The sequence below is a fragment of the Silene latifolia genome, unplaced genomic scaffold (genome assembly GCF_048544455.1).
Source record: "Silene latifolia isolate original U9 population unplaced genomic scaffold, ASM4854445v1 scaffold_20.1, whole genome shotgun sequence".
Classification (NCBI taxonomy): Eukaryota; Viridiplantae; Streptophyta; class Magnoliopsida; order Caryophyllales; family Caryophyllaceae; genus Silene; species Silene latifolia.
In genome coordinates this window covers 5,944,971-5,971,750 of record NW_027413163.1, presented here as the reverse complement: position 1 = coordinate 5,971,750, position 26,780 = coordinate 5,944,971, and the positions used below count along the sequence as shown (strand labels likewise).

Sequence of the window (26,780 nt, the reverse complement as noted above, 5' to 3'; positions counted from 1 at the left end):
ACTGCTCATTTATTTACTTTAGTTATAGAACTATTCAAAACAAACCCCCACACATTTGTTACTTTAGACTAAAATTAGACAACTATTAATTGCATCGCCTCTCTGTGGTTCGCCCCTGACTGCCACTAGCTATAGTAGTAGTTTGGATTATAAATTTATCTTTGATACTCCACGACGGTATCAGATAGGCCTCGCAGTTTAGCTGAGCTGCGATGAGCTAGGAGTTCTTGTCGTGGTTCGGTCAGGGAACATCCTCCTCGGGTTCTGCTGCAGGCCGTGGGTCATCGAGTTTGAATACGGCCTTGGGTCCTCCTCCAGTTCAGGCTAATATTGTCACTTCGGGTGATTCTATGCACTCTGTTTTATCTGACTGCTTGAGTGGTATGTTCTCTTGGATCATAGACACCGGTGCTTTCAATCATGTCACCGGAAATTTGACATGTTTGGATGCACAACGGGTTATTTTTTCCCGAACTGTCGGGTTTCCCAATGGGCACCAAGTCCTTTCGACAGTTATGGGAACGGTATTTATTAGTGATTCGCTTACTTTGACCGATGTGTTGATGTGCCGGGTTTAGCTTGTAACCTTATTTCCGTTTCACAGCTTATCTCTGTTCATGATTATACTTTTGACTTTGCTAAAAATTCCTGTCTTATTCAGGACCGTTCCTTGAAGATGACGATTGGAGCGGAATGAAGCTGGGATGGACTTTATTGGATTTGTGCGGGTGCTAGGACTACGACGATGCATTCTTTGAGTGATGAAGGCTCTCTCGAAGTTTGGCATCGACGACTTGGTCATCCGTCTTCTAAAATTTTCAAGACTTTGCCTTTTGCTAGTACTTTTAATTTTAATAAAGAATCCGTGTGTGATACTTGCCATTTTGCAAAACAGCATCGTAGTAATTTTGATTTGAAAAATAAGCGTGCTTTGGCCAAATTTGAATTAATTCATTGTTATCTTTGGGGTTCTTATCGTATTTTATCATCTTGTGGTGCGAAGTATTTCTTGACGATTGTGGACGATTTTTCTCGCGCAACTTGGGTTTTCTTACTGCTTGATAAGACGGAAGTTACTGAGATGTTTTTAAATTTTCTTGCCATGGTTACCACTCAATTTTCTCCCACTGTTAAATGTGTTCAAAGTGACAATGGCAACGAGTTCAATTGCATGGCTGATCATTTTTTGAAACAGGGGATTCATTTTCAGACCTTGTGTGTCGGCACGCCTCAACAGAATGGTCGTGTCGAACGCAAGCATCGTCATATTTTGAATGTTGCCAGGGCTCTCCTCTTTCAGGCCAATTTGTCGAAGCTGTTTTGGGGTGAGTGCGTTCTTACTGCTGCACACTTAATTAATCGTACTCCCACTGCATTGCTTGGTAATAAAACTCCATATGAGTGTCTCTACGGGGTTGCTTCCTCTTACAAGAATTTATGAGTTTTTGGTTGCCTTTGCTTTGCTCATAACCAGTATACTCGTGGTGATAAATTCGAAAAACGAGGGCGAAAGTGCATATTTGTTGGTTACCCTCATATTAAAAAGGGTTGGAAATTGTATGACCTTGAGACGAAAACTGTCTTTGTGTCTCGTGATGTCGTGTTTCATGAGACCTCATTTCCTTATACTTCACCTGATTCTTCCCCTCTGGTAAACCCGGTTTCGACACTTGATGAACCCTTTAATGGGTCCTTGGACACGACTGGCTCGGCCACAGGAGAGGGCCCCACCGCTACCCATGGGTCGGGTGCCGAAGGGGGGACTGTTGAGGAGCCAATCACGGGTGACACGGGTGCCACTGGTGGGTTTGTTACGGGTGACATGGGTACCGCAAGTGAGGTTGTTGAGCTTGGCTGTGGTCGACGACAAAAATTTTCGAATTCTCAACTGCGTGGGTACGTTTTAGGCACCGCACAAACTCCATCCTCGCGCTCTCCAAGTCCGCCTCCGTCATCTTCAGGTACTCCTTATTCTTTAGCAAATTATATTGACTGTAATTCTTTTTCGGAAAAGCATCGTCATTCTCTTGCAGCTATCACTTCCAATGTCGATCCCCCAACTTTCAAAGAGGCTATTCGTGATGAGAAGTGGTGCGCTACTATGAAAGAAGAAATAGAAGCTCTTGAACGCAATGAACCGTGGGAGCTTACTGACCTTCCGACTGACAAAAAGCCCTTGGTTGTCGTTGGGTGTATAAAATTAAATATCAATCTGACGGTACTATTGAGCGTTTCAAGGCTCGACTGGTTGTCTTTGGCAACCATCAGGTGGAGGGTTTGGATTATGGGGAGACTTTTTCTCCCGTTGTCAAGATGGTTACTATTCGTGCTTTCTTATCCGTTGCAGCTATTAATGGTTGGGAATTGCATCAAATGGATGTCCACAATGCCTTTTTACACGGTGACTTGGACGAGGAAGTTTATATGAGACTTCCACCTGGTTTTGGTCGCGGTAAGGAAGGGAAAGTATGTCGTTTGAAGAAGTCGTTGTACGGCCTACGACAAGCTCCTTGTTGTTGGTTTGCCAAGCTTGATGTTGCGCTCCGAGATTATGGTTTCAGTCAATCTTATTCTGATTACTCGCTATTTTCTTATTCGCGTGACAAGGTACGTCTTTTTGTCCTAATTTATGTGGATGATCTTGTCATCGTGGGTAATGATACTTCCGATATCTCTGTTTTCAAGACATATTTGGGGAATGATTTTCATATGAAGGATTTGGGACCTCTTAAGTATTTTCTTGGTCTTGAAGTTGCGCGCAGTGCCGAAGGTATTTACCTTAGTCAACGCAAATACGCACTTGATATTATCTCTGAGACGGGTTTGCTTGGAGCTAAACCAGCTGTGACCCCTCTTGAGCAAAATCATCAACTTGGGCTCGCATGTGGTGCGGTCCTTGATGATATTGAGTCCTATCGCCATCTTGTTGGGCGACTTGTGTATCTCGCTGTTACACAGCTTGACCTGTCATATGTCGTCCATATTCTCTCCTGTTTTCTTCATCAGCCACGGTAAGAGCACATGGCCGCTGCCTTTCGCGTGGTTCGTTATCTAAAGAAGCGATCCGTCGATGCATTCTTTTTACGGTCCAATAGTGATCTTGTTGTATCCGGTTGGTGTGATTCTGACTTGGCTGGTTGTACTTCATCTCGTCGTTCGACTACTGGGTGGTTCGTTTTTCTTGGCGAGTCCCCGATTTCTTGGAAGACTAAGAAGCAAACTATCGTCTCTTTGTCTTCCGTCGAAGCAGAGTATCGTTCCATGGCCGCTGTTGTCTGCGAATTGAAGTGGCTCCGTGGTCTTTTGGTTAGTTTGGGCGTTACTTCACCCTTACCTATGAAATTGTTCTGTTGCAGTAAGTCTGCTATTCACCTTGCCCAGAATCCGGTCTTTCACGAGCAAATGAAACACATTGAGATTGATTGCCATTTCGTTCGTGATGCGATAACAGAAGGGTTATTACTACGGAGCATGTCTCTTCCAATGAGCAATTAGCGGATATTTTTACTAAAGCCTTGGGTGCTAGACAATTTTTCTTTCTTCTCCGCAAGCTGGGCATTCTTGATCTCCATGCTCCAGCTTGGGGGGGGGGGGGTGTTAGGATTACGTTATTGTATTCCAATATTGGCCCATAGAAGCCCAACTATGTAACTATATAAGGATTGGTTAACATAATAATAAACACAACGTTCCCCTTATATCGTCTTAACATTATGTCCTTTTATATAATTTTACAAAGTATCAACTACGTACCTTTTTAACTAGCTTACCAATTTTTTTTTTTAATATATAATCAAGCACCTTATCAACTATCTTTTCAGGTTTGAGTTAACTTTTTAGTTTTCAGCTGCATTTGCATGCAGATGCAAGCTACTACATACCTTTTTAGATTTGAGTTAACTTTTTCAGTTTTCAGTTGTCTTTACAAATTTCAGCTACCTTTTCATTTAATTTTACCAAATAGAACCTTAGTTGTTTTCATATGATAGAAATGGAGGCCGCATATATCTTTTTGTCTCAGTTATTGACATTATATACTCCGTATAATATACGTTTAAATTTATTGAAAATGTGACATTAATGAAAAAAAATTCTTTACTTAAAAGGTTTTTAGTATGTTCAAAGATAAATTTTTGTTAACATATTTTTAATAAATTAAAATTATGTTTTACAACGAAGTTTACGACTTTATGATCTTATTTTACCAATCCAATCTTAAACCATTTCAAAGACCCAATACAGAATTTTGATTCTAACCGAATTAACTCTCCTTATTTATTCAATTAGTCCTACTATGTTAACATTGATTCAACTTGCATGCATGGAATGTATCAACGTTTAATTAGTCACGTTACCAACTAATTAGGAGTGTATTATTTTAATACACACGTTGTGTTTATAAGATGGTGAGAATGAGTAAATGTCAATTGTTAAGGGACTCAACGATTGCTGCGCATGTAGGGCATACAACATCTAACAAATGAACAAAGTATAAATAAATATTCAACCCATACAGTCATACAGATACAAAATACAAAATGACGAACAGAGTAAATTTGTGGTGGACACGTGTCCAAAGTTGCTACGTGCGTATACAAAAGGGTTTTGTTGTTTTCAAAATTACAAAGTCACAAGTCAATATGTCAAAGGTGACGATTGAATTCAAACAGTCAACGTTCAAACTTTCTAATCATGTGCTTCATCATTTGGTCGAGGGTAATATGGTCTTTTACATAACAATATGTCAACCTAGCTAAGATCGTCAATGTCAATTGTTAAACCATGATGAATCAGGAGAGAGAAGACATGATAAATTCTTTGGAAAATTTCGAGTGGTTGTGGTTTTGGACCTTAAAGTGGTGATTAGCTTTTGTGAGATCAATAAAGTTGTTAATTTTATGGCCTCGATTAAACATTCTTGTCCAATTTTTTTGAGGTAATTTGAAAACGGGTGATTTCAATTCACCTCTATCATCCGAAAGGATGAAATAGGCTGATCTTACCCTAAAAAATCAATTTAATTTTCTTGTCTTAAAAAAAAAAAAAGGAAAGAGAGAGAAATAAGACATTATCGAAAGCTCTCTATTTAAACTCAAACCCGTCTCATCTTATGCTTCTTTGATAGAACAGGTTTCGGATTCCAAAACCTACTCTGTATAGAATCTTAATTGTTCGTTTTTCCTTTGCCTTTAATATATACAAGTTTATCGTTATATAAAAAAAAAATTGTATTAGTATATTATACTTCATCCTATTTGCGGATTAATGATAACATTTTTTCTTATTTGATATGTGGTGGAATTGCTACATTTCGATTGGGTGAGATTCATCACCATCATACTGATCTTTCGCATCTTTTATAAAAGAAATAGTAGTATTATATAGTTTTTTTTTTTTAAACCGAGCTCAGAATAAATATGCTGCAAATAATAGTCTATCTGTTCTTTGGTCTACTAGCTATGTGCAGTATTGTGCACTACTATTTATAATTGATGATTTAAATTTAATTAACAAATCAAAGATGTCAGTAAAATAATTTAAGATCCAATTTCTTTCAATCTTTAATCAAGGTTTAAAATCCGATTGGATTGAAGTAGGCATAATATCTTGTTGTCTTGAATTATGGGGGGATTTGGTCCTCGAAAGGGTAAGGGAATTTGATTAGGACATGGTTACAAGGAAAAGAGAGATCGATACCTTTGAAGATTAATGTATAATTCCATAAATCCATAAAGGGATCAGAGCAGTAACCAAAGGCATGTGTCATTAGACTCCGAAATTACAGTGATGATCATATGTCCCACTTTTGTGTCTTATTCCATGTCCCACTTCATACACATCTTAATACATCACTGATTGTAAATAAAAAATACACAATAAATGTGGTAATATGTTGATGTGTCAAAATATGTATGAAGTGGAACACAGAATGAGACTTAAAAGTGGAACAGAGGATCCTTACTGTCGAAACTACAACCATCAAACTCGAAATGTCGATGCTTACATGTAATCAAATCTTCAAGCATTAATACTTTCTTTTGCTAGTCTGATCACCAACTCTACTTTGAACATAACAATATGCCTCTTACGTAATAACGCGCCACGTGACTGGCTGAATCTAAAAGGATGAACAGTACTAATCATGTGTGCACTTTCTGTTTTGAAGTTTGTTGTTTCGACTGATGACCCATGTTTATTAAGCCAAGAGAGTCTAAATCCAACACACGCGGCCTAAAACAAAGTACGAGTTCTGATAACTTCAAAGTGCTGTTCCAGAGTTCCTTGATATACCAATGACATTGAAATTCATCGAATTGGGGGTTTTCTGAATGATTCCTTTGATAACCTTTGCCGCATCCTCAATGGCAACTTAGGTCATGGTAAAAATGCATAATCTCTTAAAAGACGGTCTTATATTAAAAGTGGGAGATTCACCCATTTATTCATTAGGTTGACTCATTCCAACTAATTAAGAAATCATATATAAGGCAGTCTCATAAAAGAACTGTGCGAGACAGTCTCATAAAATAACTTGTGAAGGTGATCTCACAAAGCACAACAAAGCGAAAATACTCTCGAGTCTAGATTCAGATAAAGGACATGAAGTAAAGTTTTGGGAGAGGATGGTCCATGTGATACTGGTCTTGCTCTCCTACCATCAAGTTCATACAGTTCACCTAAGAAGTCATAAATTAAGAAAATAAATAAGAGATGAATAATATGAATACTAGTAAAAACATATGATATGAAAACAGTGTATTATACCATCAACACGAGAGAAGCAAATGAAATGAGTATCCACAATATCTGGAGCCTGTCAAGGAATAAAATCTAATTAGCCTGTCAAGGGATAAAATCTATCTGGAGCCTGTCAAGGGATAATATCAAAGATTTCCTACGATTATAAATATTGTCAAAAAACAAGTGTTACTTTTGGTTTGGATGAGAGGGAGTATTATCTAAAGACAATGAAACATCATAATCTGTATACATAAACACATTCTACATATCAACTTTAATATATCTATTATATTAGGTTCTAGTTTTGAAACCCACCAGCATCAATCGCAACTCTGGTGGCTCCCTTTACGCCCCTACCAACAACACTACGTCAGTACCTCAATAGGTCCCGCAAAATTGTTAAGTACATGGAGACTAATTTATGTAGCCTTATCCTTAAGCGAAAGCCTCCGTAACAGTTGGGTGATAGTAAAAAGTCATAACAAACCCGGTAGCTACTTGTACAAAAAAAACAAGTAAGCGTAATTCTTCTTAGACAATAAAAAATGTATATATGCGGAGAAACATATTTACTAGTTATATCATCCGCAATCGCCTGAATCTGGAGGCGTTCTTCGAACCAATAATAGACTTTATTGAAATAGGTAAAGCCCTAAAAGCTCCCCTCTAAAAACCGTATATGAGAATTTTAATATCGGTAACAAAGTACTCCCATAACCCCCAAATAACAAGAAACAGCTTAAATATACACAAGCAGGGGCACTCGATCGAGTTAGGTTTACTCGATCGAGTTCAGGTCAGGCTACTCGATCGAGTATGTATAGGTCAGAAGGCTCCTTAAGACATCATACGCAGGTACTCGATCGAGTATCTGCAAGTCAGAATGTTCCCTAATGCGATATTAAACAAGGAAAAGTATACCAATTTCGGGGTCTCATCCCCAACATCATGTCCCTACATAACAAGTTTAGAAACTCCAACACATAATACGACCTTATGGCCAAATACAAATCGATAAAAATCCAAGTACCAACAAACAAATGCAACAATCTGACACAAGTCCGCTAAACCGACCATAAACAAAAGATCACTCGAGGTCACTACCTCGACCCTTCTCCATCTCATCATCACCTCCTCCTCCTTCTGATGTGCCGGCTCTTGACGTGCCTTCTCCAAACCTGCCTCCAACAGCTGCTCCCGATCCTGGGTCTCCCCCACTCCTTCACAGCGCTAGGCATCCGTAAGGGTAGCTTAGAGGTGCTCCCTATGTAGCCGGATCCACTCCGTAGGAATGAAAGACACCACTATCATTCCCCACGCCGTGCCACCACACCGGTTGAGCCAAGTTGATCTCCACACCCTACACATAGGCCATCTCGTGGAGGTTCCGAAGCACCGAGGCCTTGGACACTCTCTCTGTAAGCTCGCTAATATGCATCTGTGGGCTGAATGAAGATGGGTACCTGGGTTACTGGTACTGAGGTGGCCTCGGCTGAACAAACGGCGACTCCCCAACCACCTCTCTAACCCTCCGAGGTCCTCTACCCTCCCGAGGTGGTCCTATCTCGTAGCATGTTATCCCCCAAATGACTCAAGCATCTCCTCCCGAAGGTCATCAATGATCAAGTACGTCTGATCGAGAAGGGCAACCTATGCACTACTAGGGGTAGCCTCAGTCAACGCCTCAGTCACAAGTAGATGGTCTGGGCCGGGCACTCTCAACCAACTCCTCCACCGCACTCTCCATGCTAAGCCGCCATCATCCAACACCCTCAGCCACTTCTGCTGGATGAAGTACGCCTTATCTAAGGTCGGGACAATCGAGGTCAAAGGTTTGAGGGCCACAGAAGCCTCAAAACTGGTCAAGCTCTCAGCAAGACGGGTGGCGATATCGCCGCAACTAAGGTAACTGGTCGAAGACCTAGCCATCAATGCTAAACTGGCACAAACTATCGCCGGGTTACGGTATGAAAACCACTTTTCCCGAGTGGGGTTCAGGTATGATATCAAGAGCATCACCTCATGTGATTTTAGCATACTCACATCTTTCCTCCCGTAAAGTAAACAAGTCAAGGGTCGGAGAAAGATCTTTAAAGTCATGTGCTGAATATCATTTATCAATATAGCTCTCGAGGTCGGGGCAGACCTACCGATAAAAAACAGAAGGTAGCTACTGGCACCATACTCAGTCGGGACATCACTAAGATATCCCTTCTTTGTAACACCCCGTAATTTCGGACCGTTATTATTTTGCGAAAGTAATTTATTAATCAAGTTGAATTTAATATTAATGTATTTGAAGTAAAAATAATTCAAAGAAATATAATTTTATTATATTTTGAGGTAAAGTATTTATTTTGATAGTTTCGAAACGTTTAAAAATAGTTTAAACCGTGTAAAAACTTGTTATTTCGAAATAAGGGCATATCGGGGAAAAATGACAACTCTTTTGAAAATTGGGTAAACGATTTTGGAAATGGGTCGTATGAGTATTCAATTTTCTTATAATCTCGTGTTTAAGAACTTTGGTCTTGTCGGAATTTGCAATTGACAAATGTTGGTTTAATTATTATCGAAACGAGCCAAAACGACTCGTAAAATCCCGTCATCCCGCTCCCTTCTTTTTCCTTTCCCGCGGTACCCCCTCCCTATTCTCCTTTCTTTCTGATTTTTCTGCCAACTACACCTTCCTTTTACATTCTAAAGTCTTCTAACTAAAGAAACACCATTTTTATGCAAAATCTAAGCTTTTCTAAGCTATTTTCACCATAACTTTCTCGTTTCTTGACGGATTTTCGCATAATTTATATTTTCGGAATCCTCTCTTCAAGATCTACATTCTGGTATATTTTAATTTCAGTTTTCATTAAGTTGTTTTAAGACGATTTTGGCACAATTTCGGTATTTTATACTTATTATTGTGTTTTTATTGTTTATTTAGCTGAAGATTTGGAGGACGAGTTTGGGGACTCGTATATTGTCGAAGATAGTGGCTAGTTGCTTGTTAGGGTTTGGTTTTCAAGGTGCTAAATTGCTCATTTTCTAGCTTAAGGTAACATATTTCGAGTTACTCGACGAATAATCGTCACATTCTTTGCTTTTTGTATGTTTTTGTGATTTTTGGTTGAGTAGTAAATTTTCACATGTTTAAAATGGGTTGCATGCATGTCTTTTGTTAGTTTAAGATAACATGTTAGTTTTGGGAACGATTAATTATGTTTGGAGACGGTGTTTAATCGAACAAAAATGGAGAAATGGAGGTGTGGGGGTGGCGGCGAGCCCGCAGTGCCACACGGCCGGCCCGGTCGGCCGTTGCTTGTTTCGCGGTTTTTCATGCTTTGTTCATCACTTTAGGTTCATTAATGTTATAGTTAGAATAAGTAACATATGGTTAAACCTTTGAAATGAATAATGTTAATGGTAAAAATTATGTTTATATTGGTAGTTGCACATGTTAGGGTAGATTATAAAATGAAATTGTAATGATTAGGCTCAAAATGAATTTTATAGCGATAATTGTAATGTTTTGATGATTGTGCCGAAAACTGAGCCTTGGTCCCTTTGACCGATTCGATGTCGATCAATTGTGTGATTGGTCGGCCCACGCAATTTAACCCGCACTCGTCGCAGGGTCAGGGGTTGCGGGTAAAAATTCGGTTAGATGAAATTTTATATGAATTGGATAATCGGCCTTTTTCTTGTTTTAGGCCATTTATCAAGTTTTTAAGTTCACATGTATAGTTGGTTGAATTTAATAGTTTCTTATATTGTAGAAATGGCCCTAGATTCCCTGAAGCCTTTAATATTGTTAATATTGCTAGAAATGGTATTGGTATTAAATACTTTCTTGCAGGTTGTTGTGTTTGTCATAGATAGGTCTTTATAGTCTTTGACGAGTATATGTTCACTGCTTAATAGCCTTTGTGTTCCTGACTTGTTGGGATTATATCCAAGTTGGGGCATGACCTCGTTACTTGTTTTGATAGTAAGTGGTCAGCTTAAGTACTAGCCAACCCTTTGGTGGACTCCTTAGGGTACTCACTTTGTTTTAGAAAAATTGTGGGTCTTGGGTGCGGTGGTGTGTATCCGCATGTCTAGGTCTCAAGGTGATTTTAGGCTAGGGTTGTGTTGTGTCTTGGCCATGTTTTATTAATATTAACCGCCGAGCCAAGATACCGGTTCGATTACCTTCCCTACCTCGTGGTATAGACTCGAGTTCTGAGTGACTATTGACGGGACTAAGAACTTATGCCTGTCTTTGATATATTGCCCTTTCTTGTATGGTGATTTTATGAATTGTAATAGGTGAGATGTAAGCTTTTACAATTGATAAAGTTTGGATTACTATTTGTTATATGTTTCACATGATAGTTTAAATTGGTCAGTTTAGAGTTCACATGTTAGAATACTTGATAAGTAAATGGTTTATCAAATTGTTTACATGTTACACTACATGTTACATTAAATATGACGTTTTGTGGCTGGGAGGACTCGAAGTTACTCCCCACTGAATTGTGGCTTTCGTGTTTGTATAAAATGCGATTGACAGGTTGAAGATTTAGATGGGGACACAGACGAGCTAGTGAGCAAAAGAACCTTGGACCTAGTTTGGCTATTTTTGTAGTAAACCTTTTAACTCTTGGTTATGTATATATTTTGAAGGGACATATGTCTCCCTCTTTTACCTTGGGTTTGTATCTCTATGTTCTCGCAACTTTAGTTGGGTTATGTAAATTAGTTGGTTTGCAATTGCAGGTTTTGGGCACTCTTAAGTTGGAATTGTTTGTGAATGGTTTAGGAAAGTTTTAAAAATTACAGGTTTTATCTAGTTGAACCAATTACAAACATATCCTGTCAGTTTTTCTGTAGAATTTACGTATTTATTTAACGCTAATTTAAGGGTGTCACAGTTGGTATCAGAGCTTGTTGCTCCCGACGCACGTTTGTGCACCCCACTTAAAATCACTTGACCTTTAAATAATGAACTTGAGAGATGGGTAGGATGGGTAGATTTAGGATTTTATGTGGTAGTCTGTTTGTGATTGCTAATTGTTAGGTTCTAACCAATGTTCTCTTTTGCAAGATGGCTCTCCAAGAAATGTAGATAATGCAATCTTACAAGCTAAGTGTGTTGATTGTTAGTTATTAATTTTGGTGCCGTTAAAGATTGGTTATGCCAAATGAAGAATGCTTCCACTTTCTCGATATTTCTTTCCGTAGTCGGTGTATCTTACCTTAACCTTCCAATCTCGTTGTTTATTCATCTTTCAAATTCCTCTTCTTTCGCCTTGGTAACTACTCTTCAATTCTTTCTCCCGATTCATCCTTAGTTCGTTTTCTTCCTATAATAAAAGTCCATGTGGACACCTTCCTTTTATTCCGCAGGATAGTTCCCTTGTTCAAGAGAACCCGGTTTTGAGAGAATGTATCATTGGAGGGCGTGAACGAGTTGAGAAATTGATTGTTTAAGGTTTGAGTTGTATAGGAGAATATAACTTGGGATCCTTTGGTTAGTTTTGTTAGTTGTGCTTGATATGAGAGCCTAGTGAGTTGAGAAACACCTTGGTATTTATGTCTATTGAGAGCTTGTTTGTTATAGATGTTTGAGCATGGGTACTACTTTAGCACATAAGATGGAAAGAACCTGAGCTACTCCATTTGAGAGTCTCGATGTTTCCTGTGGAGAATTAAAGGAATGATAAGTAGCCCTAATCCTTGTAGGCCTTGAAAGGAATACAATAGGACGTTGACGTTGCTTAATGGATTGGTATCGTACTTTGGAATTAGTTAGTTTGTTAAACCTTTCGAGTTAACCAAATCTAATATATAGTAGCTGAAATTTGAGAACACGTGGTTGACCATATTAATCATATCTGAATTTGGGAATTTTGGTGGAACGTTGATCGATGTAGTTCGTGAGTTCAAAGATGTGATTCTAATTTATGGTATCAGAGACTAGAAGTATTAAGTGGTGAGATGATGGAGTAAACAAGCCATGGTATTTGGGGATGACATAGTAAGTGAAGTTCAATGACGAGAATTGTAAAGGAGATACTTTGGGACATGGATGGTAATAAATGAATTTGTGTGGTGAATTGATTTTGGCTCTTAGAACCAATTGAGTTGATGAATAACTACCATTGTGGAGTCCTTGTTAGTCCTATGATTTGGTAGACATTTGGGGCTTTGTTGAGCACCTTAGTGAAGTAACCTTATCATATCGATCATAAGCTTTGATGAGTGTTTGGTAAGCGGTAACCCTTTCATTATGCCGCTTTTGTTCTCCTTTCCTTCTCTTTAACGTTCGTTGAACCCTGTTCTTATGCCAAAGTTTACGTATCTTCTTCTTGCCCGAGATATCTTCTTAACTCAAATACCTCTTATTTTTGTCAACCGTTATCTTTACAGTTCGACTCCTTATTTCCTAACATGTCATTTGTTCCTTGCTTATCATTCCTTAACGCCTTTTTATAATACTATTTCTTTTGAGAAATGTTGGCCTTGGTTGGACATCATGACCTTTGAAGGGATTGTTGTGTTTGACCCTTTCCTGGTTTTGAGAGGATTTGATATTGGAAAGACTTAGGTAGTGTGGTGAGACATACTTGATGGTTCTTATAGCTATAGATCCTTGATAAAGTGAGTACGTTGGATTGGTGGATTTTGTGTGTCAAATGTGAGTTGCTTTGGTTACTAAGGTTATGGACCATGGCATTGTTGTTTATGTTTGGATACTAGTGCCTAGTACTTGACTTAAAATGGATGAAACTGAATGGTGGATTTGAGGATATAGGATTGACTAAGTAGTCGGGTTTTTGATTGGCTTCCATAATCACTTTGGATATGAGGGTTTGATAAGGTATATGTTACCGTGTGAGAAATGTTAAATGTGGAATTATTAGTTGATTTTAGTGAGTGATATTGATTACTACTTGAGCTATGGTATGAGAGTGAGAGTAAGCTACATTATTGGGAAGTTTTAGCACTTGTTTTAATAACTAGAAAGGGTAGTGGTATGGTTGATACCAATTGCTAGGTTAAAGAACATAGTTTCAATTTATGGTTTTAGGAACTCTGAGGTGATAAAGTGTTGTTACAATTAAGACCTTGTTCCTTGGGAATTTGATGGTAAGTAAGTTTAGGATGTCAAATTTGAAAGAATATTCCTTGAGATGTTAATGACCATAATGGATTGGTGATGTGATTTGATATTAGTTGGCTCTTGAGAGTTCTTGAGTTGAGAGAGACTTAGTATTGAGAAGAATTTGTTAATCCTATAGTTTTATAGACCTTGAGGTCGCATTGAGTACTTGTGATGATGTGATGGTGTTGTAGCTGAGTGTAGTTCCGCTTTTGGGAATCCTTAGTAAGTAAAAGGATAGAGAAACTTGAGATCCTATTGATTTTTCAGATTTTGGGGTTGGTATGTTACCACCTTGTTTTGAAATAAGAATCGGGTGAACTATTTGAGGAACTTTCTCTTGGAGTTTATAGTTTGGTATTGGAATTCTTGATTAAAGGTTTATTTGTTTTGAGGAACCCATAGTTGACACTCGTTGGATACGAATATAGCTTTGTTGGAAGCCTTGACCCTAGGCTTGTGGAAGTTGTTTCTGGATGTTTGAGGATTTGGAACGATGAGATCATACATATAGTGGAATACCTTGTTTCAGGGATTAGATTATGATGAGGTAACATAAGCGATTGAGGAAACCCTTGGGAGTGATGTGGTTATGAGTGATGTTGTTGTTTGTGATAAAAGTGTCTGGCGTTTCCTTGTTGTCTAATTTCCCTTCTTCCTTGATCATGAACGTTATCGTTCATACCTCTCTTCCTTACTTCATCATACTCCTCTCATAAGTTTGATATTGGTAACCTATGAAACTCCATTTTTGACACCCTTTTAGGTTCGACTTCAATTTCTACCCCATGAAATTCATCATAGCTCTTTTGGTTAGTTAAGCTTGAATCCTTTTAGCATACGTGCTCATTTGATGTCTAAGTTACTTTTCACTTCGTGGAACTTCTAAACTTTCAAGCTATCAGTTTCGATTCATTCTTAAAAGTTTATGTCACTTCTGCAAACCTAATCTATTTTTAAAGATTTGAAAATGAAAATTTGATTTAATTCCATATTTGTTCCTTGAGTATAGACTTCTTTATCACGATTTTAATCGCTAGACCCGAGATTTCGTTAAGATTTGTCTCTGATTTGGTAAGATAGCGTTCTTGTGTGCACGACAAGAGCAATTCCGTTCCATGAATGAGACTTACATTCTTGAAAACTCTTCATTAATGTTTTGAAGGTATTTTGGTTTTTGATTTATACAAATGATTTGCCTTTTTACCTTATCTTAATATGAATGTGGATGTTCTTGTCTGATCAACGAGAGTATCACCGTTTCATTGAAAAGATACCTATATTTTTCCTATGATTATATTATTAAGATGTTGTATACTATAATTTCTCCTTCTAAGTTTCGAGGACGAAACTTTTTAAAAGGAGGGGTGATTGTAACACCCCGTAATTTCGGACCGTTATTATTTTGCGAAAGTAATTTATTAATCAAGTTGAATTTAATATTAATGTATTTGAAGTAAAAATAATTCAAAGAAATATAATTTTATTATATTTTGAGGTAAAGTATTTATTTTGATAGTTTCGAAACGTTTAAAAATAGTTTAAACCGTGTAAAAACTTGTTATTTCGAAATAAGGGCATATCGGGGAAAAATGACAACTCTTTTGAAAATTGGGTAAACGATTTTGGAAATGGGTCGTATGAGTATTCAATTTTCTTGTAATCTCGTGTTTAAGAACTTTGGTCTTGTCGGAATTTGCAATTGACAAGCGGTTCTAATTATTATCGAAACGAGCCAAAACCGACTCGTAAAATCCCGTCATCCCGCTCCCTTCTTTTTCCTTTCCCGCGGTACCCCCTCCCTATTCTCCTTTCTTTCTGATTTTTCTGCCAACTACACCTTCCTTTTACATTCTAAAGTCTTCTAACTAAAGAAACACCATTTTTATGCAAAATCTAAGCTTTTCTAAGCTATTTTCACCATAACTTTCTCGTTTCTTGACGGATTTTCGCATAATTTATATTTTCGGAATCCTCTCTTCAAGATCTACATTCTGGTATATTTTAATTTCAGTTTTCATTAAGTTGTTTTAAGACGATTTTGGCACAATTTCGGTATTTTATACTTATTATTGTGTTTTTATTGTTTATTTAGCTGAAGATTTGGAGGACGAGTTTGGGGACTCGTATATTGTCGAAGATAGTGGCTAGTTGCTTGTTAGGGTTTGGTTTTCAAGGTGCTAAATTGCTCATTTTCTAGCTTAAGGTAACATATTTCGAGTTACTCGACGAATAATCGTCACATTCTTTGCTTTTTGTATGTTTTTGTGATTTTTGGTTGAGTAGTAAATTTTCACATGTTTAAAATGGGTTGCATGCATGTCTTTTGTTAGTTTAAGATAACATGTTAGTATTGGGAACGATTAATTATGTTTCAGACGGTGTTTAACTGAACAAAAATGGAGAAATGGAGGTGTGGGGGTGGCGGCAGCAGGCCCGGCAGGCCCACGGCTGGCCCGGGTCGGCCCGTTGCTTGTTTCGCGGTTTTTCATGCTTTGTTCATCACTTTAGGTTCATTAATGTTATAGTTAGAATAAGTAACATATGGTTAAACCTTTGAAATGAATAATGTTAATGGTAAAAATTATGTTTATATTGGTAGTTGCACATGTTAGGGTAGATTATAAAATGAAATTGTAATGATTAGGCTCAAAATGAATTTTATAGCGATAATTGTAATGTTTTGATGATTGTGCCGAAAACTGAGCCTTGGTCCCTTTGACTGATTCGATGTCAGTCAATTGTGTGATTGGTCAGCCGCAATTTAACCCGTATCTGTCGCAGGGCTGGGGTTGCGGGTAAAAATTCGGTTGGATGAAATTTTATATGAATTGGATAATCGGCCTTTTTCTTGTTTTAGGCCATTTATCAAGTTTTTAAGTTCACATGTATAGTTGGTTGAATTTAATAGTTTCTTATATTGTAGAAATGGCCCTAGATTCCCTGAAGCCTTTAATATTGTTAATATTGCTAGAAATGGTATTGGTATTAAATACTTTCTTGCAGGTTGTTGTGTTTGTCATAGATAGGTCTTTATAGTCTTTGACGAGTATATGTTCACTGCTTAATAGCCTTTGTGTTCCTGACTTGTTGGGATTATATCCAAGTTGGGGCATGACCTCGTTACTTGTTTTGATAGTAAGTGGTCAGCTTAAGTACTAGCCAACCCTTTGGTGGACTCCTTAGGGTACTCACTTTGTTTTAGAAAAATTGTGGGTCTTGGGTGCGGTGGTGTGTATCCGCATGTCTAGGTCTGCGCAGATTTTAGGCTAGGGTTGTGTTGTGTCTTGGCCATGTTTTATTAATATTAACCGCTGAGCCAAGATACCGGTTCGATTACCTTCCCTACCTCGTGGTATAGACTCGAGTTACAGAGTGACTATTGACGGGACTAAGAACTTATGCCTGTCTTTGATATATTGCCCTTTCTTGTATGGTGATTTTATGAATTGTAATAGGTGAGATGTAAGCCGGTTACAATTGATAAAGTTTGGATTACTATTTGTTATATGTTTCACATGATAGTTTAAATTGGTCAGTTTAGAGTTCACATGTTAGAATACTTGATAAGTAAATGGTTTATCAAATTGTTTACATGTTACACTACATGTTACATTAAATATGACGTTTCGTGGCTGGGAGGACTCGAAGTTACTCCCCACTGAATTGTGGCTTTCGTGTTTGTATAAAATGCGATTGACAGGTTGAAGATTTAGATGGGGACACAGACGAGCTAGTGAGCAAAAGAACCTTGGACCTAGTTTGGCTATTTTTGTAGTAAACCTTTTAACTCTTGGTTATGTATATATTTTGAAGGGACATATGTCTCCCTCTTTTACCTTGGGTTTGTATCTCTATGTTCTCGCAACTTTAGTTGGGTTATGTAAATTAGTTGGTTTGCAATTGCAGGTTTTGGGCACTCTTAAGTTGGAATTGTTTGTGAATGGTTTAGGAAAGTTTTAAAAATTACAGGTTTTATCTAGTTGAACCAATTACAAACATATCCTGTCAGTTTTTCTGTAGAATTTACGTATTTATTTAATGCTAATTTAAGGGTGTCACATTCTTGGCCCGGCTAAGTCTCAGGTGATCGACAATCTGGTCAAGGGTTAGATAAAAGCTAGTGTTCATCCACCAAAAATCCACCATCTTCTCAGCCACATCATAAGTAAATGAACTCATGAACGCAAGGGTTAAAACGGCATATGAATGCTTCCTCAAGTGGTACAACCCCTCCAAACCCAACACCTCAAAGATATGACGCATGTCTACCTCTATCTTCAACTCCTCCAGCACGCTCGTATCTATGCACTTTGTGGGTCTCAAGGTGCGACTGAACAAGTCCACAAAAGCATCTCTCTGCTTAATGTAAACAATGATTACCGTAGGATATCCAAGTACCGGTGGAACAATAGGACCTTGGTTTCCTTCCTCTACCTCTAATTCAGCTGTAACACCCCCACATATCAAGGTACCTTACCAAGGACCGCCCTAGCATGAGATACTGTTACCATCTCGGTTGCCCGAGGTTAGTATATCAAAGTTAAAAATCCAAACACAATTATTGATACGTGCAATTTATATAGACTTTTTAGCCTCTTATTGCACGCATTTTTATGTCGTTCTCCTTATTTTGTATTGTAAAATGCCCCGAATTGGCTACTTTGATTTGTTTCGTCTCATTTGCAGGAATGGGCCTCAAAGTGGTGGAATTGTACCTTATTCGTTCCTCCTAGCATGTATTTAAGGAGATGGAAGATTTAGAGCGGAAATGCCCTACCTCGGGAAGCGTGAAGGAGTCCTTAGAGTCTAACTAAACGAAGATCAAGCTGATTTTAATGGAAAATCACTCGATCGAGTACTTTCTTGGTCGATTGAGTGGTTTTGACGGTAGTTGGAGTTCGATCGAGACCCTGCTGAGCTCGATCGAAAAAGGCTAATTTAGGAGTTCTCGATCGAAGGCTATATATGTTCGATCGAGAGGTTTTGCTGAGAAGTTACTCAATCGAGAGGAATGAAATGCCTCGATCGAGTACTTTGTCTATTTACTCGGGATTTTATTCCGTGTTTAGTTTTTATTTTAGTTAATAATCTCTTCCCTATTTAAGGGAGACGTCATTAGGTTAACACATACATTACACTGCGCTTAATTACTCTTTTTCTCTTAATCACCACTGGAACTTTTTCTCTTGAGTTGCTTTGCCTCTTAATTCCGGATCTAAACTTTGTAATCCTTCTTACTCTTTAATCTTAATTTAATTCTTTTATTTGCTCTTAATCCTTGCTCTCTCATCTTTGTTTTATTATTCATATTAGTAATTTATGCCTCATCTTTATTATTCATCTATCATGTCCTCCTTTAGCATATTCAATATTGTTATCATTAGTAATATTAATAACATGAGTAGCTAATTTCCTTTATGTTAGGTTTAGGGGAGCCAAGGTAGTGAGTTGACGATGTTGTGAATAGATCAGATAATTAATTGTGAGAACTGTTATATAACAATATAACTGTAATTTTTTAGTTGAGTGCACGCTTCTAAACCCATTAAATTGGTTAAATTCAATCCTAGATCGTAAGATTGGAATGAACAGACCTGTTATGAACAGTAGACTACCCTAATGAGGACGGAAGTTAAATTAGTTGTATTCTAGGGTGGATAGCGGGCCGGAAGGACCTTTCCCTTGCCCTTCTCGCATTTGATCATCTAAACTATTTATGACTGAGTTAGTAAACTACCATGGTGAACCGAATTCCTAACATATTTCTCTCTATTTGATTACATACATCGCTTGTCTCTGCTTTTACTGCTCTCTTCCCTTATTCTCTTGCCTAGACTCTTTTAGTAGTTAGAAATCAATTTAAAACCCCCATTTGTTACGAGACAGACTTAGATTAGCAGATAGATATAATAGCCTCCCTCTGTAGATCGACCCTACTTCCGCTAAGTTCTGTTAGTAGTTATAGGTAATTATTTTTAGTACTAAATGACGGTATCAATGGCGCCGTTGCCGGGGAGGCAATTAGCTTATTTATCCGTCTTATTTTCGTTTGCCTTAGTCTCAGGAATTTTTAATTCCAGGAATTTTTAATTCCTTGAGACAGTTCTTATTTATTTTCTCTAGTGTTTTTTATGCCCAGGTCTAACAGGCCAGAGTTAGTGCCAGCTGATCCTGAACCAGAGCGGACCTTTCGCTATAGACAAAGACTGCTGAGAAGGAATCGAAAGGAAGTCTTGCGTACTTTTGAGCCCGATCTTGAACATTTTTTATTTGCAGAAGACCAGTCTTTCGAAGACAATAATTCTATTTCTGCTGCTAGTTCTGTGAAGATGCCTAATATCATGAGTCACTCTGAGCCTACAGCTGCTTCAATTCCTAAAGGTTTTAATCTTGCAACCGAGGATGGGAACACATTTGACATGCGGCCGTCTTATATCAACCTGGTCGAAAGAAATCTGTATCGTGGTGTAGCTTGTGAGGATCCGCGAAAACATATTGAGGTCTTCACAGAATACTGTTCTACCATTCCCGCCACTAAGGGAGTAACGCAGGACAAGATTAAGGAGGTCCCGTTTCCTTTTTCTTTGACCGATGGAGCCCGAGAATGGCTCATGACAGAACTGCGGCTAGGATCACCAATTGGGAGACCCTAGCCCTTGTTTTCTATAAAAGATACTTTCTTCCACAACGAACTAATTAGCTGAGAGGAAAAATTACATGCTTCAAGCAAACGCCAGATGATAATTTTTATGAAGCCTGGAGCCGGTTTAAGAAATTGGTGCGGTCTCTACCTCATCATGGTTTTGATCAGTGGTTTTTATGCAACCAGTTTTATAATGGGTTGTACAACGACCACCGGGCTATTTTGGATGCTTCATCAAATAGGCGATTCCTAAAGAATATTGATGATGACAAGGGATGGGGCATTATAGAGGAGATGGCTATCCATTGTGCTAAATATGGAAACCCAAGAGAAGGAATTAGTACAATTTCTTCTGTTAATAATGCAATTGTGGCTCAGCTGGAAGCCATGAATGCCAGGTTTGACAAGTTAGAGTTGCAGAATGCGGGAGATCCACAGACGATTCACTTGTTGACTAGACAGGAAACCGTTTCATGTGAGAGATGTGGAGGACTAAATGGTCACACTGCTGTTGACTGTCTAGCTGAAAAGGAGCAGGTTTATGTCTTTCAACAATATAGGCAAGGCGACTCCTATTATAACAATCAGAGTGGAGTCCATCCTAACTTGAGATGAACTAGTAAGAATGTATTGAATACTACACCTCCACCACAGCAATAACAATAGGTCTATGTTCCACCTCATAAAGCTCAACAAGGCTTTCAAAAGCCTCCATCCTTTCCACCGCCGCAACAAGGTTCTTCTGCAAGTGGTGTAAGTGAAATAACTGAGTTGAAGTCGATGGTTCAATCATTGAAAATTCTGTTGCAGAAAAGTGACCAACAAAAAGATGCATCAATCAAGTCACCTGAGTCTCAAATCGCTTAACTCGCCACTAATCAAGCTTCAAGGCAACCAGGCCATTTACCATCCCAACCAGATAAGAAACATCATGAGACGGTGAATTTGATTAATCTGAGAAGCGGTCTTTCCTATGAGGGACCCAAGATGTCTACTGATGAAGACAAATCAGACCCAGAAATTACTGTTGCTGAGCGTGAACAGTCGTCATTGGACGAAAACATGTTGAATCCGAAGAAAGTCCTCGATCGACTCATTTCAGGTGGTCGATCGAGAGGAAATGTTAAGGAAATTGCTCGATCGAATGAAACTGGTGTTCGATGGAGTACTGTTGATATTAAAGCCTTCGATCGAGAGGATGATACTCCTCGATCAAGTGAAATGGTTGATGAAAGTGCTCGATCGAAAGGGAAAATAGGTCGATCGAGTAAAACTGCTGATGATCGTGTGGAAACTTTGGCAGAAAGAAATAAAGGTTTGGAAATTCCCATTACGGTCCCTTTCCGGAGGCGATTGCAGAACAGGAAGGCTGAACAATAGTTCGGAAAATTTGCTGATATTTTGAAGAGCCTTCACGTCAACTCTCCCTTCGCCGAATTGCTTACAAGGTACCCTTTTACATGAAATTTGTGAAAGAAATATTAACGCGTAAGAGGCATATTAGCGATCATGAAACGGTAGTTTTAACTGAAATAGGCTCTGCCTTAATTCAGAATAAGACACCACCCAAACAATCTGACCCGGGTAGCTTTTCTATTCCATGCCATATAGGGACCCACTTTATTGATAATGCGTTATGTGACTTAGGAGCTAGCGTGAGTGTCTCACCACTGTCTCTCGCTAAGAGACTCGGTTTGACCAAGTTTCACTGTACTAATATGACTGTGCAGATGGCCGACCGTACTTGATGTGACCATAATTAGAGCATATTTAGTACCCGAATTAGCCTTGTTCCCATGCTTTTTAGTGCATATTTGGGTCATTTATTGTCTTTAGTTCTTTGTTTTGCATATTCTTTGAGGTTTTGATCCCTTGGTAGAAAAGGAGTGCAAACCTTGCATTTTCATGGCAAAATGAGACTAAATTGATTGAATTCAATGACCAAGCATCAAGGAGAGACAAGATTAGAAGGCCTTTGTACATACTATAGTAGATGGGCAATGATGAGAAAAGATCCTTGCATCCCCGAGGAAATCCCCAAGGATTTTATGAAGAAAAGGGAAGAAAAGAAGAAGAAATGAGATCGTCCAAAGAATCCGTGCGGATTGTCCTGAAGACGCCCGTCCTCCACCACCACAATCCGAGCGTCTTCACCACAAGACGCCCGGGCAGCAACTCCAGAAGACGCCCGTCTTCTCCCAAAGACGCCCGGGCAGAGACCCCAGAATCCGCCCGTCCCGTGCCTAAGACGCACGGATTCCCAGGCAGACCATTTCGTTTCTTCAAGCTTCAAAGAAAGATGCCCATCCTTCCAAAACTACCGGCGTTTCCTTAAGTAGGGACTAAATCGTCATTTAAGCCCTTAGTTAACCCTAATTCCTACACCTAATCCCCACTATAAATACCCCATTAGTCTAATTAGAAGAGCATGTTCTTGTTAGCAATCTCTAGTGTAGTTAATATCGATCAAATCTCTCTTTAATTTTGTAATCAACAATTAATCAAGTTTTAATACAAGTTTTATTTCCTTAATCTCTCTTTTGTTCATCCTTTATTTTGGGTAATTGAAGATTATTTGGGTTATTATTGGGAGATTGACAACCTCTCAATCAAGCATTAAGTACTTCTTTTATTCTTTGCTTTATTATTGGAATCATTAGTAGGTATAATTCTCTTAATCCCTTTTTAATTATTGTTAATTACTTTCATTTATTCATCATGTTTCACTTTGTTGGTATGATTGACAACCTTGCTAGCATGATCAACATGATAATGAGTGAGTAGTCACCTAGCTAGGGTTAATGGGTAATTAGGGGAAACCAACATGGGGAATGATTCATGCTTAAATTAATATGCTTTCATGGTTTATTTGCTTGCTTGTTCTGATCTCAACTCATGCACATGTTATGTTTGATGAAATGCGAGCCTATGAATCCTTGCATTTTTTTTACCCATCACCTATCTTTTCAATGAGACTTGTAAGACATAAACCAACTCGAGTCTTATTAGACCATGCATGTTGTTGAGTAGGGAAGACTAAGTCGATTGTAGGTGTTGTACAATCTAATCGATTCGGCTCCGGGACCCAAACTTTCCTAGGATTGTAAGATATAACCCAACTCAATCCATCACAACAATAATTGCTTGCTTATAATTTGAGAACATGTTTTATGACCAATTCCCATGATTTCCCTATGACCCCATGATACCCTAGTGCTTTTTACCAATTGTTTACAACCCTTTTAATTCATCTTGCTTGTTTACTTTCATTGTTATTTAGTTTAGTGACCTTCTACATCAACCCCAATTGTGACACCCCTAAGACACCACTAGTCTCAATAGAAATCTCATCTCAATTCCCGTCCCTTGGGATCCGACCTTTACTTGCCTCTTTACTAATTGTAGAGTTGTTTGTGAAGCTATAAATTGTGTTTTGGTCTAGGTGCTCCTAACGACAAGTTACCGAAAAGATTTAGTCCGACCAAAAATGGCGCCGTTGCCGGGGACGGTGTTAACTTGATTTAGATTTTCTTACATTGTTATTAGTTGTGTCTTTCTTTGCCTTGAGGAAGTAAAACTCCTCAAGGTTTGTTCTAATTGTTTTCGAGTTGTTTGATATTTTGCATGTCTAGAAGGTCACAAGGTGACTTGTTACCTTTTGAACGTGAAATTGAAAGAACTTTGACAACCAATAGAAGACTTGCTAGGAGAAATTTGAGAGGTATTGGTGAGGTTGTAGATATTCAACCAACTATTGAGTTCATCAACCCTTTTACAAGAGAAGGTGCGGAGAACCCAACACAAAATACAACACAAAATCAACCCACAATGCCTAAGTTTTCATCACATTCCGTACCCACCGAGGAGAACCTACCCAATGGTACTCCCACACCACAACATCTAACCGGAAATTTTATTGCCAAATCCGCATTTATCCAATTAGTCAAAAGAAGGCAATTTGGGGGGATGCCTAGTGAAGACCCTCACTCTCATATGGAGACCTTTTGTGACTATTGTGATGCGATTTCTCAAACCGGTGTAACTGAAGACCAAATTCGATGGGTCTTATTTCCCTTTTCTCTAATTGGCACCGCGAAAAAATGGTTGAAAGGCCTTGATAAGGCTACTCTCGGAATTGATTCTTGGAAGAAGTTGGCTCTAGCTTTCTACAAAAAGTTCTATCCACCGGAAAAGACTAACATGCTAAGAGCTCAAATTACGGGTTTTAAACAAAGGGATGAAGAATCTTTGTATGAAACTTGGGAGCGGTTCAAAGGAATTTGTCGCTCATGTCCTCACCATGGACTTAGCGAGTGGTTCTTGGTACAACAATTTCGGAATGGTCTATATGAAGATTCAACGAACATTCTCAACATGGGATCAAATGAAATGTTCACCGAAGTTGATGAAAATCAAACTTGGAACAAAATTGAGGAAATGGCGGTCCATAACTCACAATATAGTAGACCTCGCAAGGCTACTAGAGGAGGAAAGCATGAAGTGGACTCCGTTACTCAATTGGGTGCTCAACTTAGTGCTCACATTGATACCATTAATTTGATGTTTGAAACGGCTATGGCTAGACTTGAAGAAGCCTCAAAATCACCAAAGCATCATGTTAATGCCATGACGGCATCTTCATCAATCCCAAGTGGGATATGTGAGAATTGTGGAACTTTGGGACATGACCAAAGTGAATGTAGGAGAACAAATGAACAAGTGAATGCTTTCCAAGCATACAAGAGTGGTACCCCTTATTCTAACTATTACAATGAAAACACCAAATTCCATCCAAATCTCTCATACAAAAGCCAAAATGTTCAAAACCCTCAAACAACATACACCCCACCTCCCATGAGAAACCAAAATCAAAGACCCTTTTACAACCAAAACCAAGGTTACCAAAATCAATCTCCTTACAATAAACAAAATGACCAAGGTTTTGATGTTCAAAAAGCGGTCCTTCAAATGCAAAATAATCAACAAGAGTTTTTCACTCAAATGCAAAAAGATAGTCAAGGAAAGGAAACCACCATCAACAACATCCTAGCCCACACCAAAATGTTGGAAACCCAGTTGACTCAACTAGCATCTTCAAGCTCACAAAGACAAAAGGGGCAATTACCACCTTAAAGTAATCCCCCAAGACATGAAACGGTTAGTGCCATTCACTTGAGAAGTGGTACAAGGTATGAAGCACCGAAGAAGCAAGTTGAGGATGAAGTTGTGGAAGCTAGTGACAAGGAAGAAATTGTGCAAAACTCCAAGGATGGAGAACCATCAAAAGAAGAAATTTCAAAGAAAAATGAAGACAAGGTCAAGGAGAAGGAGCCCATTGTGATTAGACTTCCTTTTCCAAGTCGTCAAGCCAAGCCCAAATTTGATGACCAACTTGGAAAATTTATGGAAATTGTGAAGAATTTGGAAGTCTCAATTCCTTTCACGGAATTAATCAATCACGTGCCGGCCTATGCGAAATACATGATAGACATCCTCACAAAGAAGAAGTCGATCCGGAAACTTGAGACTATCGCCTTCACTAAGGTGAGTAGTGCAATACTTCAAGGGAGTTCACCTCCAAAACTCAAAGATCCGGGAAGCTTCTCAATACCATGTACCATTGGCGACACCACGATCAACAAAGCCTTATGTGATCTAGGGGCTAGTGTGAGTGTTATGCCGTACTCGGTGAGTAAAAGGTTGGGGATGGGAGAGCTTAAATGCAATAATATCACACTCCAAATGGCCGATAGATCGACGAAGACACCATTAGGGATATGGGAAGATGTTCCCGTACGAATTGGGAAATTTTTCATCCCGGCGGACTTTGTCATTCTTGATATGGAAGAAGATTCCAACATTCCAATCATTCTAGGAAGACCTTTCTTACACACCGCGGGTGCGGTGATTGATGTAAAACATGGAGAGCTCACTCTAGAAGTGGGAGATGAGAGCATAACTTTCAATCTTGACAAGACCATGAGAGCTCCCCGTTTGCACGAACCATGTTTCATGATTGATCATTATAGCCGGAAGGATGATAGGAAGAAGTCGGAACTCCAATGGAAGAAGAAAATTGAAGATGCTCCATTCAAAGAGCAAGTGAATTGTAACAAAGAGAGCTTGAAAAGCTCACCAAAGTCAAGCAATGAAGAAGATGGCCTCATTGGCCAAGAAAAGAAAATGGGAGAGTTGTCTCTATCAACTCAAGAGATCTTTAGTGATCAAGTAGATGAAGTTTGTGGCCTTTGG

The 26,780-nt window shown here is 38.6% G+C and overlaps 1 non-coding gene across 1 annotated transcript; it reads right to left on the bottom strand.

Moving 5' to 3' along the window:
- Window positions 1-24,728: 24,728 nt before the first annotated feature.
- On the bottom strand, window positions 24,729-24,835 carry LOC141638585 (small nucleolar RNA R71). The gene has a single exon (XR_012542132.1). It is a non-coding gene; the product is annotated as a small nucleolar RNA R71 (small nucleolar RNA).
- Window positions 24,836-26,780: the final 1,945 nt, after the last annotated feature.